The 15019-nt window shown below is 39.4% G+C and overlaps 1 protein-coding gene across 4 annotated transcripts in view; it reads left to right on the forward strand.

Moving 5' to 3' along the window:
* LOC105464123 (pecanex 2) overlaps positions 1-15019 on the forward strand; it is a 310280-nt gene that overhangs the window by 178863 nt on the left and 116398 nt on the right. The window lies entirely within an intron of this gene.

Here is a 15019-nt window from a genome sequence, read left to right on the forward strand (position 1 = left end):
TACCCTACTTCACCGTCCACCCCAGCTTTCCAATCCTTTCACCCTTTTATGTACTTACATTACTTTTTACCTTTTTGTCATGGCCATCTTCATCTTACAACATACTTTATAATTGTTATGATATTATAGTCTCTCCCACTATGATGTTAAGTTCCATGAAGCAAAAGATCTTTGTCTCTTTTGGTTACTGATAGAACCCCAATTTGCAGAACACAGTCAGGCACAGAGTAGATATGAAATAAAACTCTGGAATGTTGAATATTGGTCTTTTACAGTGACTGTTCACTAACATATCCTAAGTCACTTACAGCAGCTGACTTGAATTCAGTGCTATTCGAGTCTGCACAGGCTCAGGAGTCAAGACTGGTTTGCCAGAAGTTCCATGCAACCACTGCATAGGCAAAACACATTTTCTGGGCTTTCAGGGATACATTTTCACTGTCAGCTGCCACCCAGGATGGTTCAGGGAAAGAATTTCACAAACTTTGCACTATGCCTGAAAACAAAGAACGCACCTCTAGTGCATGTGTGTTCCCAGGAAGACCGGAAATGCCTCAGCGATGAGACCACTGGTGTATTTCTTTCTTTCTTACCTTATGCAACATCTAACAAGAGGCAGGTTCATAATAATTCCTCAGCACATATTGATTGAATTCATTTGAGAGCTTCCGAGATGGAAAACTCTTTTTTGAGAAATAAACTCTTAGCTTGGATGCAGTGGTTGGGTGGCGTTTTATTATTCTAGAGACATGCTGACTCACAGTGATGGGGGAAGGGAGTAAGGGGAGAAGAAAGGCTTTTAGACTAAGCATATGGATTACTTAGAGTTGCTCCTCTGGCTTCTCAAGGTGTATGTTTTGATTTTCTTGGCTTCTTATGAATCTTGTTCAGCTGTCTAGCTGCTGCCTGCTGTCCTGTTCACAGTGGGGAGTTAGCACAGGGCCAGTAGAGCTGGAGGCTGCACTGTGAGTTTGTTCCTCTGTGCTGTCTAGTCATCAGAGTCCCTCTTGCAAAACCAAGAAGAATAAACCACAATCTGCTTCTAGCTGTAAATCTACCCTGGGGATGACAAGCTGATGTCACGCAACTGGCCAGCTCACTGCATTGTGACCACAGCCTGTGGCTGCATTCTTAGTGTTGTGTTGTGTAATTGCAGGAAAGTGCCTGTACAGACCCTACACATCCCTTAGTTAAAGATTTACAGCCTAACGCATCCACTTTTTTGTCTTCTGCTCCCTAGGACAACACCCACACAGAAAGAGGATGATTTCCCTTAACTCAACCCCTGTAAGTTACTGCCGTTCATCTCATGGGAGGGGCTGAAATACATGCTAGCAACTCCTCTTACTTCAAAGTAAGAGTCAGCTTTTTCTCCCTATTTGGGACATCAAGCCTAGTATGCAAGACTGAAGATTTTTTTCTTCATTTTTGCTTAATTCTCATGCCAAAGTATACTATAATAAATATGTGAAGTTAGTTATATTGTTCAAAGATGTACACAGGCACATTTATGCCTGCTAATACATCAAAGAAGTATTTACGAACGCCCATCTTTTTAAAAAGTTTGCATCATTCTCTGCTGAAGGAGCCTGCTCACTGGTTAAATGCTGCAGTCCCTCCGGGCAGTGATGTGCCTTCATTAATAGAGAGAACTGAAGAGCCAGAGCTGGTGAATCTTCTAAGGAGCAGGGAAGTAAGGTGTGCTTAAGGCACAAAGGCTGTTTGAGTGGCTTCAGGGAATTCAAGACAGGTGACAACTCTAGACTCACTTGCTGAAAGAATTTTGAAAACCTTCCTCATTCAGCACCTGGGAGTGCCCTCTGAAAGGCCCTTCTTAAAATGCTTCCAGAATAGAGAACTCAATCTGGTGAAGAGCCAAGGAAGCCTTTTCCTTGCAAGGCTGACCACTGGCATCTGCCTTCCTGTGCTGGCTGTAGGCGTATTGTTTTATAGGATGTACATTTAGAACCTGCAGATTTCAATTCTGTACCAGGTGCTTATATTTAGGACAAGATCTTCAAGGTCACAGATTTTCCCATTCTTTCTTTCCTTGAACTAGCAGTTTTGGAAGTACTTTGAGTGGTCCAAACTATGGTGTTTCTACCTTAGGTGAAGAAAGGCTATGAATGAGACTGAGATAGTTACTATACGTATTTGAAACATCCAGGAAGGAAGAGAGGATAAATACCTGTCTTACCTGAAAAAGCAGTGGCAATTAACGAAGATCTGACACGTAAATGAGAATCATGAAGCAATAGGAAAAATTCCATTGAACCCAAGCTCCTATAGCCTGTTAGCTTGATGAACTGGGACAACACCTGAGGCCTTCAGTCACTTGTTTCACTTTCTGAAAAGCATTTACTGAAATACCTACTATGAGCCTACAAATCTTCTAGAAGATAAAAGTAAAACTGTAAATAATACCAGTGTCTGCTGCCAATGACAGTGCATTCTAATGGGGGATGCCAGAGAGATAGACATATAAAAAATAATTTGGGGTTGGGTGTGGTGGCTCATGCCTGTGACCTCAGCACTTTGGGAGGCCGAGGTGGGCGGATCGCTTGAGCTCAGCCATTCGAGACTAGCCTGGACAACATAAGGAGACCCCATCTCTACAAAAAATTCAAAAATTAGCTAAGTGTGGTGGTGCTTCTTGGAGAGCTACTTGGGAGGCTGAGGTGGGATGATCGCTTGAGCCTGGGAGGTTGAGGCTGCAGTGAACCATGATTATGCCACTTCACTCCAGCCTGGACAACAGGGCAAGATTCTGTCTCAAAAAATTAAAAAATGAAAAATAAATAATTTTGAAACAATCTCATAAGTGCCACCAGTAAAACAACCTGAATGTACTTATAGGGTTCTTGTTCTTAAGCTAAATATGTACATGGATGATCTCATTCAATCTTCACAATAAATTTCTGAGGTAGGTAGCATTACCAGTCTGCTGTGCAGATGAGAAAACTGAGGCTCAGTGGACTGAAACCCATCTCGCAACTAGTAAGAGGCAGACCTAACATCAGAACCTGGGTCTGTCTGGCTCCAACGCCCGTTCTTGCTGCCAAGATTCTGTACAACTTTCCGTGTGATAAAAAATTATATACCAAATATTTTAAGAGTCTCTAGAAAGAGACGTGATTAGGACAGTGGAAAGAAGGATAACAGGATAAACTTTGAGGGGATGTCACTTTGAACTACTTCTTTATTCCATTTCATTTCTTCTACTGACATATTATTTGTGCCGTTTAAAAGTCATTCTCTTATATTAGGAATATAAAAGTTAATTCATCAGTATCTGCCTTTAAAGGTATATGTGTGGTGTCGTTACACTACACAGAAAGTGGTATACTATTTAAATAATATAAATTTAAATAGATATTAAATTTAAATAATATTAAATTTCAATAATATTTAATTTAAATAATATTATACCACTTTATATGTAGTGTAAGGAACTTTAACATTTCTCCTTCCCATCCTTTGTGCTATTATTGTCATATACTTATTTTTACATATGCTAAGAACACACAATCCATTGTTTACTATTCTTGCTTTAGAGCAAAATTGCTCTTTCAGAGCAGTTAAAAATTTCTAAACATGTTTTTATTTATTTCATTCCCAATGTTCTATATCTTTGTGTAGATCCAAGTTTCTGACCTACATTATTTTTCTTCTGCCTGAAGAACTTTCTCGAACAGCTCTTGAGTGTAGGTCTGTTGGCAAGGCATTCTGTCAGTTTTGTTTGCATGAGAAAGTAGTTCTCTTACATTTTTGAAATATATTTTCGCTGGGAATGGAATTCTATGTTGATAGTTCCACAAGATGGCAGTTCTCCCAACCATCTTAGCACTTTATGGATGTCCCTCTGCGACCTGCTGGCTTGCATGTTTTCTGAGGAGTCTTTTGCAGGGCTCACCTTTGTTCTTCTCTGTGGAATGTGTCTTTTTTCTGGCTGCCTTCAAGATTTTCTTTTTGTTGTTTGTTTTCAGCAGTTTGAGTGTATGTCTTTTGTTTCCAGCAGTTGTTGCATGTGGTTTTGTTATTTATTTATTCATTTGTTCATTTGTATATTTATGCTCCTTGGTACTATCTGATCTTCCTTTTTTTTTTTTTTTCTGTGAGACAGAGTCTCCCTCTGTCTTCAGGCTGGAGTGCAGTGGCACCATCTCAGCTCACTGTAACCTCTGCCTCCTGGGTTCAAGTGATTCTCCTGCCTCAGTCTCCTGAGTAGTTGGGATTACAGGCGTGTGCCACCACCCGGCAAATTTTTATATTTTTAGTAGAGATGGGGTTTCTCCCAACCTCAGGTGATCTTCCCACCTGGGCCTCGCAAAGATCTGGGATTACAGGCGTGAGCCACTGCTCCCTGCCTGATCTTCTGAATCTGTGGTTTGCTGTCTGTCATTTTGGAAATTTTTGGCTATTATTTATTCAATATTTCTTTTGTTCTTCCCTCTTCCTCTTCTCTTTCTGAGGTTCAAAGCATGCCTATGTTAGACAGTTTGGTATTGCTCTGAGGGTTTTGGATACTCAGTAATGTTTCAGTTTTGAACTCAGTTGTGTTTTTGTGTGTCAGTGTGGGCCATTGCTGCTGACCCGTCTTCATGTTCACTGATTATTTCCTCAACTGTGTCCAGTGTGATGAACCTGTGGAAAGAAAGCCTTCTATATCTGACTGTGTTTTTCACTTCTATCATTGGCACTTGACTTTTTATTTTATAGTTTCCATCTCTCTGCAGAGATTACCCATTCAATCTTTCATCCTGCGTTGTTTTCCAGTACAGCCCTTAACGTATTAATCACAGTTCTTTTAAATCCCCTATCAGATAGTTCTACTCTATGTGTCATCTCTGAGTCTTACTTTGATTATGGCTTTATCTTCTAGGAGTGAAATTTTTTTCTTGCCCTTTTGTGTGCCTCATAATTTTTGGTAGACAGCTGAATGTTTTGCGGAGGCCCATAGAGACTGAGGTAAATAGTTTTTATGCCTGAAAATGAACATACATTTCCTTCGCTAGACTTCTAATATGGGGGGAGGAGTTGAATAAATCTCACTGGGGAGTGGGACAGTGTTGCGCTTCGTTGTTGCTGTGGTTATCCTCAGGGCATCGTGGACCCTGGATTCCTGGAGGGATAACTCGTGTTCAGGTTGGAGAGTGAGGCGGGGTTGCCAGAATGAAATCTGCTGGGTCCCCAGCTTTCAGGCTGCACCTCAGAGTGGCTGCGTGCTCTTATACCTTTCCCTGTCCCTCTCCCATTGGTATATGTTTTACTCTTAACTTGCAACGTGTTACTTGGTGGCAGGGGGTGGGACACGGAGGACATTCTGATTAATTTCCTAATGAAACCCTTTGGTCTCAGGGATGTGTCCTCAGCTTTCCTCCCTCTCCCCCATCTGTAATCCTGGGCCCAGCAGGCGTTCCTGCCCCTTCCTCAGAAGGAGGGTTTCTTGTTTTTAAACAATCCCTTCCCCGCAGCTGCAGTGAGTTTTTCATCAGTGCCCTAAAGACAACAGCATTTATTGACCTTTCCTCCGGAGATGACAATTTTTGTTCCATCGGAGATACGGGGGAAGGGCCTGGCAGAGCTGCGCACTCCTGTGCATGTCTGCCGTTTCTCCCTTCAGGTCTGTGCCACATCAGACATGTTCTTAGGGTGCCCACCAGTCTTTTCTGTGAACACCTTGTAGAATTCTGAGAGAAAGAGCCGGCAATTTCTATGGCTCCCTGAGGCTTTACACTGTCCCACCAGCCCACACATAGCTATGTTCACCAACTCATCAACTCCACCGGCCACAATCTTCCCCCCAGCTTTGGCTGCATCTGCCCTAGGTGAGTGAGCGCTTGTTGTCTCTTTTCCCCTTGAAGGTATCTTCCTCTCCTTAGATTTTGGACTAGCTGTGGTACAGGAAAGGATTCCCAATCCAGACCCCAAAGGAGGATTCTTGGATCTCGCGCAAGAAAGAATTTAGGGTGAGTCTGCAGTAGACAGTGAAAGCAAGTTTATTAAGAAAGTAAAGGAATAAAAGAATGGCTACCCCACAGACAGCGCGGCCCAGAAGGCTGCTGATGGCCCATTTCTATGGTTATTTCTTGAGTATATGCTAAAAAAGGAGTATTCATGCCTCCCCTTTTTAGACCATATAGGATAACTTGCTGACGTTGCCATGGCATTGGTAAACTGTCATGGCGCTGGTGGGAGTGTAGTAGTGAGGACTACAGAGGTCACGCTCATCCCCGTCTTGGTTTTCGTGGGTTTTGGCCGGCTTCTTTACCTCAACCTGTTTTATCAGCAAAGTCTTTATGACCTGTAATTTGTGCCAACTTCCTATCTCATCCTGTGACTTAGAGTGCCTTAAGTGTCTGGGAATGCATCCCAGTAGGGTTCAGCCTCATTTTACCCAGCTCCTGTTCAAGATGCAGTTGTTCTGGTTCACGTGCCTCTAAGAGCTGTCTGCTCTACAACTCAGTTCTATAATGAGAGTTTTAGAAAAGTCACGTATTTGAAGTTTGTGGGGTTTTTTTTTCGTTGTAAGGATGGAAGAAACATGCTTTACAGCTTTGTATATCCCAGAGAAGAAACCAGAAGCCTTTTGAAGTATTTTAATTTTACATGAAATTTGGTATATTAGAGATTTCTCTTGTTAAATGTCAAAAATACAACTCAAAATTGAAGCTACCCTGCTTCACATAGCTGGAATGTCCAAGTGTGGATCGTGATGGAGACATAGCCTTACCCGGGACAAACAATGTTAGCAGGGCTCTTTGTTTTTGTGAGTCAAGGTCTATGTCACCCAGGCTGGAATGGAGTGACTTGATCACAGCTCACTGCAGCCTGGATCGCCAGGGCTCAAGTGATTCCTCCTCAGTCTTCTGAGTAGCTGGGACTACAAACTGCACCCAACCTTGTTAATTCAAGTTAAATAAAAAGGCTATGTAGGCCGGGCATGGTGGCTCAAGCCTGTAATCCCAGCACTTTGGGAGGCCGAGACGGGCGGATCACGAGGTCATGAGATCGAGACCATCCTGGCTAACACGGTGAAACCCCGTCTCTACTAAAAAATACAAAAAACTAGCCAGGCGAGGTGGCGGGCACCTGTAGTCCCAGCTACTCAGGAGGCTGAGGCAGGAGAATGGCGTAAACCCGGGAGGCAGAGCTTGAAGTGAGCTGAGATCCGGCCACTGCACTCCAGCCTGGGCGACAGAGTGAGACTCCATCTCAAAAAAAAAAAAAAAAAAAAAAGGCTCTGCGTGTTTGTGTCTGTGTGTGTATAGTACATGTTCACATGCAGAAAATGCAGGAAGGATAACTGCTCAAATAGTCATTAACTGTGATTGGTACTGGAAGTTAGGTCAGAGTAAAGCAGGTAACAGAAACTTTCACTGTACACTTTGTGTAATTCTGTACTTTTTAAAAAGTGAACTCGTATTATTTTGATTTAAAAAGCATAAATGTGGAAAGTTTCAGTGTTTATAAGGGAAAGATTCAGTTACATGGAAAAATCACTAGATGAACCATCTCATTCCTGTATATACTAGATTGATGAAATGTTATTACAAATAGAAAAACCTCAGGACAATGTGCAAGTTAGATATCCAGGGAGGTATGCAGGAGATTCGAGGGACAGGAGGGCATTACAAAACGTTGCCTTATAGCTCATACATTAACATTGTTTATCTTGCTGAAATACCATGTGGGTAAAAGCAAGCAGCATGTATCCTGATAGGAGGTGAATGAACTTGGCTGTCATACCCATTTCCCAAGGGCAGGATTCGCTACACACAAGATTGTAACAGACCTTTAAGAGGGACGAAGCCTGTAATCCCAGCACTTTGAGAGGCCGAGGCAGGTGGATCACGAGGTCAGGAGATCAAGACCATCCTGACTAACACGGTGAAACCCCGTCTCTACTGGAAACACAAAAAGTTAGCTGGGTGTGGTGGCACGTGTCTGCAGTCCCAGCTATTAAGGAGGCTGAGGCAGGAGAATCACTTGAACCTGGGAGGCAGAGGTTGCAGTAAGCCAAGATTGCATCACTGCACTCCAGACTGGGCGAGACTCCATCTCAAATAAAAAAGGAGGAGAGGAAGCTCCCAAAAGCAGAATCCAGGAAGCTACTTCTCCACAAGGAAGAGAGAGCTAAATAGAATGCAGTTCAAAGACGGAGAAGCTGTTTCATATATGGAATGGTTACAGGAAGGATAACATGGAATTAAAGAAGCAGGAAATTGAAAAGGAAGACAGAATGTGTGCATAAACTGTGTCATTTCTACCACTTCACTCCAGGGTGAAATTAGCAGGATACTTAGAGAACAAAAGCATCTCTCATCTCTCCCTCATCAGTCACTTTCATTATCTCCTGTTTCTTCCTTATTGAAGTCCACCCTTGCTTCCTTCCTCAATGGCCCACCTCCCCATACATCCTTAACCTAAAGCTCCATATCCCAACACATGCAGGAACACACAGACCCAGAATTACATTTAGTTCTGAATTCTCAGGGGTCCAGAGGAGACCTTTGAGTTTTGTGCATTCCTACATCTTGGTAGATTGTAAAATTTCAATGTGCAATGTCTACTTCATTTGCATTTATGGATATGCTAATTAGCAGTCATGAAATATGACCTTAAAATAATGTTTTCTGTCTGTTGTGTTCTCTTAAGGGTCTGAATGTGTCTGGCTGCATGAGGTCGGCTAATCAAAGAATCAGGGTTTGTTGCATTTCCTTTATTAATACCACATTTACTTGCCTAAGTAGCCTACTCCTGCTGGATGATGTCATCCCTGCATTGTTTCTGTTTTTCTTCTTAGTTAAAATTTCCCAAACTGTACTTCACAGATGGTAAACTATTACCCCAGGTTCCTTCCTCTCTGCTTATATTTTAGTCTCCCTTAGTAATTTTCTTTTCACTCTTCTATTTTAGGTTAATCAGATTCATCTTGCTTGATGCCTCTTGTCTGAATAATCCTGAGATTCTATTGCTAAGTACGGTGTTTATTGCCATATACCTCTGGTATCCTCTATGAGGTTTAAAAATGACTCTTTTATGACTAGTTTGTAAGGGATGTTTATGAATGGGTGTTGAGTTCATTTTTTACATCCTTTCTGCACCAATTGAGCAACATACAGTTTTTCTTTTTTACTTTCTCAATTTTGTGAATTACATTAACATTTTTTCCTAATACTATATCATTATAAAGTGGACCAAATTTGATGATGATGTGTTTTTATACATTTATTGATTCATTTTGTAAATATTTCATTGAGTTTTTTTCATTTATATTCATAGATAAGAATGTATTTTCTTTCTCATAATATCCTTGTCAAATTTTTACATTAGGAAATAGCCTGCCAACATGGACTGTGAAGCTTTTCTAAGATGCACATTTTAAGGCATTATCTTCTCCTCTACAGATTGCTTTACCTAGGTTCTAAGAGTTCTAATTGGTACTGCTGCTTTTCATTGTCATTCATTTTAAAATATGTTCTACTTTTCATTATAATTTATTCTTAACTGTTATTTCCATTGTTTTTATTACATGCAAATCCAAAGGATTGTGATTATTACAATTATTATTTTGCCACCTTTTTATTATTGACTTCTAATTTAATTGCAAAACAGTGTGCATGATATTAATTTTTGGCATGGATCAGACTGCTTTTGTACTTTAGTAAGGTATCAATTGTTGTAAATGTACCTATGTTTGAAAATTATATTTTTTTGGTTGGTTTTAAGATTCTAATACTCATATCTCTTAGATGAAGTTTGTTAATTCTGTTGGTCAAATGTTTCATATGCTTATTTATTGTCTAATTGAACTATCATTTTCTGAGCTAGGTATCTTAAAATCTTCCCCTATGATTATAGATTTATTAATCTTTCCTTGTAATTCTACCCATTTTTACTTCAGATATTTTTGAGACTACATGGCCAAGTGTATATATTTCAATTATTTTATCTTCCTGGTGACACTCTCCTTTCATCATTATGTACTGCCATTTATTCTATTTTGAGTAAAAGCCTCAATATTTTGCTTACTATTAAAAGAGATAAGGAAACTTTATTTTGGTAAAAATGTATTAATTTTTTTAACATTATTTTACCTAAAAGTTTTAGGTGACTTTAATATTTCTTCTAAATCTAACAAGATTTTAATTTTTAAGGCAGACTGAGAGTCTGTATTTTGATAGGCAAATTTTATCTATTTACATTTGCTGAGATTACTGATATGTTTGGACTTTTTCTACCATGGTATTTTTTGTTGGCTTTATGTTCATGATGCTTTTACTTCGGCTCTCCACCTTTTCTTTCTTACCATCTATTGAACAAAATGAACTTTTTTGGTCTTTTTTTTCCTCTAGTGCTTTGAAAATTGAATACCGTGCTTCTAGCCCTTTAGTGCAATGATTTGCAATATGTGGTCCCCAGATTGGCAGCATCGGCATCTCCTGGCATTTATCCAAAAGTCAGGTGATAACAAATGCTGGTGAGGATGTGGAGAAATGAGAACCCTTGTGCATTATTGGTGGGAATGTTAATTAGTAAACCACTATGGACAACAGTTTGGAAGTTCCTCAAAAAACTAAAAATAGAGTTTCCATATGATCCAGCAATCCCACTACTGGCTATATGCCCCCAAAGAAGGGAAATCAGTATATTGAAGACATATCTGCACTCCTATGTTTGTTGCAGCACTATTCACAATAGCTAAGATTTGGAAGCAACCGAGGTGTCCATCAATAGGTAAATGGATTTTTAAAAATGTGATACTTATACACAATGGAGTACTATTCAGCCATAAAAAAGAATTCTATCATTTGCAACAACATAGATGGAACTGGAGGTCATTATTTTAAGTAAAAAAAGCTGGGCACAGAAAGACAAACATCATATATTCTCATCTCTTTGTGGGATGTAAAAATCAAAACAATTGAACTCTTAGAGACAGAGAATAGAAGGATGGTTACCAGAGGCTGGGTTGGGGGTAGTAAGGGCACATTGGGAGGAGGTGGTGATGGTTCATTGGTATAAAAAAAAAATAGAAAAAGTGAATAATACCTAGAGTTTGATAGCATAACAAGGAGACAGTAGTCAATAATAAATTAATTGTACATTTAAAAGTAACTAAAAGAATATAACTGGATTATTTGTAACACAAAGGATACATGCTTGAGGTAGATACACAATTTTCCATGATGTGATTATTACGTATTGCATGCCTATACCAAAATATCTCGTGTATCCCATAAATATGTACACCTACCATGCACTCACAAAAATTAAAAACTTAAAAACATAATAAATGATGCTGGAAAAACTGGATATGTGTATTCAGAGGGATGAAACATCTAGTTTCATCCTATCTCTCAGCATACACAAAACTCAAATCAAAGTAGATTAATGACTTAAATATAAGACCTGAAACTATGAAACAATTAATACTAGAAGAAAACACTGGGGAAATGCTTCAGGACGTTGGTCTGGGCAAAGATTTATTGAGTAAGGCCTCAAAAGCACAGACAACAAAGGCCAAAATTGGGAAATGGGATTATATCAAGCTGAAAAGCTTCTGCACAGCAAAGGAAAGAATAAACAAAGTGAAGAGACAACCCCCAAAATGGGAGATAAATATTTACAAAATATTCAACTGACAAGGGATTAATAACCAAAATATGTAAGGAACTCAAACAACTAAATAGCCAAAAAAAAAAAATTTTTTTTAAATGGGCAAAATTTCTGAATAGACATTTCTCAAAAGAAGACATACAAATGGGCAACAAGTATATGAAGAAGTGCTCAACATCACTAATCATCAGAGAAGTGAAACTCAAAACCACATTGAGGTATCATCTCACCCCAGTTAAAATGACTGTTATCTGAAAGTTACAAAGTCTAGCAAGTATGAGGAGAAAGGGAAACACTTATACCCTGTTGGTGGGAATGCAAATGAATACAGTCACTATGGAAAACAGTATGCAGGGTCCTCAAAAAGCTAAAACTAGAACTGAAATGTGGTCTGGCCATGCCAAGGCTGGCTATCTATCCAAAAGAGAAGAAATCACCATATTAAAAAGATATCTGTGCTCCCATGTTTATGATAGCACTATTCACAACAGCCAAAATATGGAATCAACCTCAGTCCCCATCAGCAGAGGAATGGATAAAGAAACTGTGTATATATACACAATGGAATTTATTCAACCATAAAACAGAATAAAATCCTGTCAGTTTGCAACAACACGATTGGAACTGGAGGACATTATGTTAAGTGAGATAAACCAGGCTCAGAAAGACAAATGTTGTATGTTGTCACTCGTGGGAGCCAAAAGAAAAAATGGATCTCATGCATTTACTCCTGTGAGGAAGTTTTATCATCCTTCACTGCCTTTTATGTTAGTTTCTTGTTTTTAAATTTTCACCCTACTGGAATAGTTTAAATTTAAATCCCACTGCCCTGTATTATGAGGACTTGAGGTTTTGGTGTATCATGGATGACAGATTTTTATCTACTCTACAACAGGCAGAAGGCAAACTCTCTTTGCTTTTTCCCAACACTGGTAAATGAAGTTTTTTATAATTTGCTCTTTGTGGACATGGAACCCATTCAAATATGCTAAAACGCAATTCCTCAGCTCCTAAGACCTATATCCATGTCTATGTTCCCTTTGGGTCGGCATGGTGTCAGTTCAGACTTAACCATTCTTATTTCAAATTACCTGTTTGCTTCTGACTGTTGCAGGGGTGGTGGTGGGGGTGTGCCCCCTTTTTTGAGTTAACTATTAATTTATTTTTTTCTTACAACTTCTTTGATTATTTGTATTATTTTTATAATGGATGGTATCCTTTACGCATTACCATGCTCCATGAAGCCCATCAATATTTTGCAAAGTCTGATGGATGCTATTTAATGGGCTCCCAACACATTGTCTACTGAGGTAGAATCTGCTTCTGGCCTGAAAGTCACTCTTGTAATGAGTTATAACCATTGTCTGAGTAAGTTTTTTACTTTACAAAATTCTGTCTTGTATTGTCAGCTACTATTTGGAAATATTTCATATCCCCAAATTGAATGATCATATTTTCTGTTAACAACTTGTTATTCTGTAGGAGTGGTGCTTCCCCTCCCCCAAAAATGGTGTCCTACATTTGAGATGTCACTAGCTTTGCTTTCTCTATTCCTTCTTGAACATTTTTCTACTCCCCATATCACCACCTGTGCCTCAAAACATCTGACGGTTTTCCACAATTCCTTTGTTCCCAGCTTTTAATCCCTCAGCTGGGCTCCCACCTGAATTCATTAATGTGGTTCCCCATGAATCTCCAGATTTCTTCTCATCTCGTCTGCTCCTTTACAAGCACTCAAGAGCCTCAATTTCTTCACTGTTCTGTCACTTTGAACTCCATGCATCGTTAACTCAGCAGCCAGTTTCTGCGATGCCTTTCAGCCTTGTATACCCCTTGAAGTTCAAACATTGGTAATTCCAAATTTGGGGTGAAGTTAACTGAAGCTGAGAAGGAACTAACTGAATAAAACAAAATGCAAAAAAAAGGGCAAATGATAGAATGAATCTGGGAGATTAGTAAGGATGGAGCAATAGGCTAAAAGGTGATAAGTGGGATTTGGAGAGAAAATTGCACTTTAATCAAATGGGATGTATAGCTTCCTAAAACAATACCCAAATATAAGAAAATTCTGTAAGTAGCCAGTTATTTCATTAAAGGAAGGACAATGTGTGTGTGGAGGGGGGTGTCTCCAGAGTGAAGATATGCCTTATTGCAGATGTATTTGCAAGGAAAAGTTTTGGGGTCACCTTTATTTGGAGACATTTCTCTCAAGCTGGTTTGTGTATTTACTATCTATAGCAGAGATATAACAGCACGTCTAGGTCTAATTGAAAAGGTATTTCCAAAATAGGTCATTTGAAATGAGAGTATTTATGGTGGCTTTCTTTGGGAAACAGCCATTCCATTGTGATTTTCTTTTCTTTTTTTTCTTTTTTGTCGCCTAGGCTGGAGTGCAGTGGCATGATCTCAGCTCACTGAAACCTCTGCTTCCCAGGTTCAAGTGATTCTCCTGCCTCAGCCTCCTAAGTAGCTGGGATGGGATTACAGGTGTGTGCCACCACACCTGGCTAATTTTTGTGTTTTTAGTAGAGACGGGGTTTCACCATGTTGGCCAGGCTGTTCTAGAACTCCCGACCTCTGGTGATCCACCTGCCTAGGCCTCCCAAAGTGCTGGGATTACAGGCGTGAGCCACAGTGCCAGGCCCTCATTGTGATTTTCTTTACTCCTTTCCTAGTGTTTTGAGTGGAAAAAACCCAAATGATTTTGTTTTCTCTAATATTCCAGTAACTCATAAAGTTTATTATGCATTTTAATAGGGCTGAGATTTAAGATCTTGGAAGTAGAATGTTAGGAGTGAGATAAGCTTCATAAAAACAAAGACCTCAAACTGTCTAAGGAGATGCAAGTTCATAGCTAATCTAAATGAGATTTCTATTTAAAGTACTTCAATACAATATTATAATGCTTGTGGCCATGCTTACTGGAAAGGTGTTGGTGTGGCTGTTTCCATTAAGTCTTATCTTAAATGTTTCATTATTTTATACACAATGGCCACTGTGGTGCAGGAGGTCCCTCTTCATATACTTTTCTCATTGATGATCAATATTTAGGTTTTCTTTTGTGCTTAGAAATTGCTATTTTGATACACACTCATTTTAAATTATTTTACCTGATTTTACCCTTAAAGAGAAGGATAAAGTATAAAGGGAAAATATGAAGCTGAATCTTTTTAAACCTGGATCATGTCTCTCCACACTGTAAGAATAAAATACATGAGCCAAATCAATCTTTTTGGAGTTGTACATTCAAGAAGCACAAGTAAGCCAGCAGTCTGCCGTTTTGAGATCCCTCGAGGGTCATCAGGCTTTTTGGGTAGTATCATATTTTATTAATTAGACATTTACACTGAAAAGGATGTTCCAGGGCAGATCAGGTCCTTTTTCATTGTGTATATGA

Source organism: Macaca nemestrina, chromosome 1 (assembly GCF_043159975.1).
Source record: "Macaca nemestrina isolate mMacNem1 chromosome 1, mMacNem.hap1, whole genome shotgun sequence".
Classification (NCBI taxonomy): domain Eukaryota; kingdom Metazoa; phylum Chordata; class Mammalia; order Primates; family Cercopithecidae; genus Macaca; species Macaca nemestrina.